This window comes from Monodon monoceros, unplaced genomic scaffold (genome assembly GCF_005190385.1).
Source record: "Monodon monoceros isolate NGI ecotype Baffin Bay Population unplaced genomic scaffold, NGI_Narwhal_1 Contig174_ctg1, whole genome shotgun sequence".
NCBI classification, from domain to species: domain Eukaryota; kingdom Metazoa; phylum Chordata; class Mammalia; order Artiodactyla; family Monodontidae; genus Monodon; species Monodon monoceros.
Genome location: NW_021697627.1, coordinates 249,724 through 255,276, shown reverse-complemented (window position 1 = coordinate 255,276; position 5,553 = coordinate 249,724). Strand labels below are relative to the sequence as shown.

Here is a 5,553-nt window from a genome sequence, read left to right as displayed (position 1 = left end):
TGCCTCCCGGGCCCGACGAGGCTTCTTTATCAGCCTGCGAAGGGCCTAGGCCCGGGGAGCACCTACCCTTGCCCGGCGACGGTGTTGCCCGGCCTCTCCCCTGGAGCTGTCCCGGGCGCCCACGCTTTCTCGGCTCTCGGCTCCCCGGGGCCCCGCCAGGTCCTGGGGGTTAGCACAAGCTCCGGCAAGGATCCCAAGTGCTGCGGGTAGACCAGGCGCGGGTGCGCGCACAGGGCAGCAGCCAAGGAGAGTACGCCAAAAGAGCTCCGCGGGCTAGGCCGGCAGCCGCCCAAGATCAGGGGCGTGACGCTCAGGCAGCCCAGGAGGCGCAGGGTTTTGACTCCGCGCCGGGAGGAACACGACACCCTGGTTGGCTGACAAGGCCTGTCTTCCCTGGAGACCCCGCCCGCTGCCCGTCGCGTGCGGCCGACTGTTGAGAATGGGTAGGCTGTGAGGGCCCGCCGCGGGGGTTGCCAGCAAAACGACCCCCCAATCCAGGTGCCTCACTGGCTTCCAGGAGCTCGTTGGCCAGCTGACTGAGAAGAAAGCAGCGTCACCAGTCACCAAGGCCGCTTCGAAGATGTAGCCGCCGGGCCTGGGAGCCTGAGCACACCCGCGGAGGTCGGCGCTCCAGCAACTGGAGGGGTCGCCGGCCCAGCGGCGTGGCCACCTGCTCAGAGAGAACTGGGGAGGCTCTCAGGGGTCGGCATGCACGCCTCCTGCCCGGATTGTGGACACCGGTTAGGTGCGGCCTTGGAGGGTTGGTTACCCCTTTTGATTCCAGGGACTACGTGGAAGGTGGAGAGGGGTGCGCACTTTCTTTTTCTCTCCGAAGAGGATTTTAGCACAGGTTATCCCGTTCTCACTTCCTCCCCATATCACCACCTCTCGATGGCACTTCTCTCCCCATCTATTGTCATGACAGCATCTCCGGATTACTCGGTGGCGCTTTTGGGATCACTGCTGGGGCCACCGGGACCAGGCTGGGCTCCCATGAGAAGAAGCTGATCCTGCTGTTATGGAAAGGTGTGGATCTGGCCAACAAGAATTTGGGACAGTTGTACCAAGTAATAGACCAGTTCAGTTGGAACTGACCAAGAATTAATTGTGTAAAAGAAACTAAGATGGAATGTAAAAGTCTGTTCTCTGTGCCAGCTGGGCCAAGCCCTCCAGTAGCTTAACCAGTGGGCAATCAACTGAACCCTGGGGTAGGAACCTTCTTCTCTCTCTGTACTGAAGGGCAGCTTCATGTCAGGCAAATCCTGCATCATGAGGTTTCCAAGAAGAAAGTATTATTGATTGAATGTTTCTATTCCTTTTTTGATTTCTGTAAAGAATTCAAGAAGTGTTGCCTTGGTTCACCTGATATTCGCCAACTGGAAGTTGCAGTAATGACAGAGTGTTGAAATGTTGAGAAGAATAGTTCAGCCTCCCGGTATGGAGCTTCTCAAGTTGACAATATGGGGAATATAATTTAAGCAATGATTTCAGAGCCTTATAATCACAGGTTTTCAGATCCAGAGAGAGTAAATCACAAATTCGAAAGTGGCGCTTACAGCAAGATTATTGATAACAAGACTACAGTCAGGGCTAGGAATTTATCTTTGTAGCCTTCATTTCAAGATATTTTAAGATTCTTGAAAGGACTCGATATTGCCAAGAGAGGTGAAGCACTTTGTCTGAAACTGCAGGGTCAAGGGAGTAGAGAAGCTCTGGTTAAGTCTGTAACACAGAGACCTAGCATTACACAGGCACAAACATCACATGGGGACCTAGTACACTGAGGCTTACAAAGCAAACAAGTGAAGATTTTCTTAAAATTGCTGGTGGTTCATCCAAAGAGGTAGCCCGATTTCTCTTGCAGGGAAAAAGTCATTGCCTGCATTCAGGGACTCCCTTTCATGGCCACAGCTGAGGAAATGACCTTCTTTGGACAGCATTGCCCCATCTCTGGGGAGAAGGCATCCTCTTTGTTACCCACCAGATGGCAGGCCAGCAGGGAATGCCTGTGTCTTCTTTGCTGTGCCCAGAATGCCTTGAGGAAGCATAAGGACTTGTTGGGTAAAGGATACATTGAGCTTCTCAGGAGCACAGCAGCCAATGGTCAGCAGGTGGGTTGGGCTGCTGTGCTCCTGGAATGTGGATGTGTTCACCAGCCCCGAAATTCTCTGAACCCAGTACTATTGGGATTTTAATAAGGCTTCATCACAGAGGCATGACTGATTACTATCTCCATTACAACCCCTCTCCTCTCTCTGGAGAATGAGAGGTGGGGTTAAAAACCCCAAGCTTCTAATTATGGCTTGGTCTTTCTGGTGACCATCCCCCATTCAGGAACCCAGAAAGAGTCACCTCATTAGAACAAAAGACACTCCAGGAAATTTCAAAGGATTTTGGGGTTTGGTGTCAGATATTTCTATCACTCAGAAAATTTCTAAGGTCTCAGGATCTCTGTGTCACCCACTGGGATCAAGGACTAAATGTTACAACAAAAGATTCTCCTATCACCCCTCTTTACAATAGGTCTAGGAGCTCTGCATCAGGAACTGTTTCAAGAGACCAATACATATATTTCTTATTATTTCACACCAGGGTAACTAGTCTGTTTTTGTCATCTTACACCTCATCTTCACTCCCTCCCCTACCACTTAGTTTATCTGGTTAAACCAAAATCCTAGGCTGTTAAAGTTTTTAGATGAAGCCACAGCTCTGATGCTAAGAGGCTGTCTGTATTAGTTTTTAATTGCTGCCTAACAAATTACTACTAACTTTGTGGCTTAAAGAACATCCATTTATTAGTTCACAGTTCTGTAGGTTAGAAGCTGGGTGTGCTTGACTGTGCATGAGGTCAAAATGAAATGTTGGCCAGGCTGGGCTCTTACACGGAGGTTCTGGAGAAGAATCCACTTCCAGGCTTATTCAGGTAGTTGGCAGAATTCATTCTGTATGGTTGCAGGACTGAGGTCCCGTCTTCTTGCTGTGGGCTGAGGGTCACTATCAGTTCCCAGAGACCATTCTTGTTCTTTCGTGTGGCCTCCTCCATCTTCAAGCTGGAAGCGGCATGTGGGCATCCATGCCTTGTCCATTATTGGGCTCCAGCATCTCAGCACTACATCCAGTCAAGAGAGAGGCTCTTAAGCGCAGCCTCTTTTCCCAAACTGCCAAAGTCACTGGGTCACGGCAGCTCCCTGCCAGTTCTCCAGGAAGCATCTAGAGCCCCCTGCTCAGGTCCCCTGGACTAGGGGGAAATTTACTAGTGGGAGCCACGTCTAGCCCACCCAGATGAGGATGGCCACTTTTTTTTTCTTAAAGCCATAAAGCTCAATATTTACAAGAACAGCTCCATACTTGGTTCTAAGAATATTGGCCACATAAAGAACTCTTTACTTCTCATAACAAGAAAAACCTAAGCGTATGCCTTACTCTTAAAATATAGAATAACAAAATTTAAAACTCAAAAAATAAGCTGCTTATTGAATGCATGCCCTTTCTCCTTCTGGGAAACAGCATAAAATCAAATTTTGTCAGGGCTCAAGGCCTTCCTATCAGCTCCCATGACCTGCAGCTGTGGCCCTGTAACTTTAAAAAGGTCATCCTTTTCACACTGGCCAAAGTGAGCCAGAAGGCAGGCCTGGTGAGCTTACAACACACCTCTCCCCACCCTCTTTGGGAGAGGTAAGTACTGACTTGCTGGGAAAGTTCCCAGATGCAAAGTTTGCTCCTCTGCCTGCTGGGGTTGAAGGGAGCTTGGTGATCCCTCTGGCCCTGAGTTTTTCTCCCTGCATTCCAGCCCTGACTCTCACTCCACCAGGACCAGTGGCTGCAGAGCTTTAAAATTTCCCCCTGCACTGAAGCTAGCTGCCCTCCCCAAAGAGAACAAGTCAAGTCAGATGATGTGGAAGATGCCAGTCCAGCTCTTTCTTTTTGGGAATCGTATCTCCCTGGGTCTGGCAGAAGGAGCCAACAGAGTCTGGCCAGAAGACATAATGATACCAGGTGTGGAAGGTGGCATGGCAGCCCCAGGTGCCAGCGAAGAGCCCTGTGAGTCTGCTGGTTCGACAGCTCTGTTGCCAACAAGTGCAGAGTATAACAGACATTCGCACAGAGTATCTGTCAACTCCAGAAAGCACAGTCCGTGCCTCAGAGAAGCCAGAGCACAGCCTCTAATGTGCAACTAGTCACTCCATGGAGAAAGTGGGTGGAGAGACAGGGAAGATAGTTGAGAATGATGCCTTCGTGAGTGACCTGGGTTAGAGCTGTTGTTGGGGTCTTTCAATCCACTGGATTCATTGGTGGGATCATCACTGTGGTCGTGCAGAATATGTCCAGAAGGAACTCACCCTCAAGAGCTGAAGAACTGTGCCCTTCTTCCAACATCATTCAAAGATATAATTTCCAATTTCCCCTGTCCCCAAACATGTGGGGTAAGGTGACCCATGGAAATGCTTGGCCACCCACTCAAAATCCATGATGATCCGTCCGCTTGCCAACAGCAGTCGAAGGAAAGATAACTCAGAAGACTTGCTCCTTTAAGCATTTGTCTTTTGAATTTTGTTTAAAGATATAAACTTTGTAAAAGGTGATTTAAAGGGAAAAATGCATAGAAAGTGGAGCAAAACTATGTAAATTGGTTTATAACTAAGATAAACAATAATTCAATCAATGTTAGAAAATGTAATTGTGTCTTTGTACCAACCATTCTCTGGTGTTATTAAAATGCAAAGGAATTTGGAAATATTTATACCAATGGAGTCCTTGGGTCTGGTGCTGTGTCAGTAAGTGATATAAGCCTTCTGCAGTTTTGGATCTGTTGAAATGTACATATTCCAGTCTAGTTTGGTCTATTTTTAAAGCCTGATTTGGTGTGAATGATCAAGTAGAAAATCTAAAGTTAGATAATATATAATGAGCAACTGCCTTCCACAAGTCCAGATAAATCATTTCAAAAGCATCTATTTTAGATCATAAACAAGAAGCCTATACTTTTGAGAAGGCATTTTGCTTCTCAGAACTAGGCCACTGGGCAGGCTCTAGGCTTGCTTTACTGCCTTCTCCAGCAGTGACTTGATGATACAAAGCTTTGCTCCTACCTGTTCCCTCTACTTACCTCAGATAACGGGGACCCAGAACTAAGGAAATGGCATTCTCTCTTTCCAAGACCCAAGTCCTTCAGATTGGCTCCTTTGCTCTGGAATATGGAGATCTCAGCCCTGTATTCCCAGGAAGCTGCTGGAGACCCAAAGGTGCCAGAGGCTCAAGTGTACCAGAAACCAAGAACCACAGTTGTCACCAAACATAAAGAAACCCTGTCTGTGCCTCTGGAATGGGAAATAGCACCTGCCAGTTTTCTAACATTCACCTTCTGTTTCAGATGAAAAATATGGGAGCAAAAATAACTTTTTAAAATGAATAACTTTTTAAGATGCTAATTTTAAAGAAGCAGCTAGGGCTTCCCTGGTGGCGCAGTGGTTGAGGGTCTGCCTGCCGATGCAGGGGACACGGGTTCGTGCCCCGGTCCGGGAGGATCCCACATGCTACGGGGCGGCTGCGCCC

General features: G+C 48.5%; 1 pseudogene; it reads left to right on the top strand.

The window, feature by feature from the left end:
* The first annotated feature begins 847 nt into the window (after positions 1-847).
* Positions 848-2,195, top strand: LOC114891251 (annotated as a pseudogene).
* Positions 2,196-5,553: the final 3,358 nt, after the last annotated feature.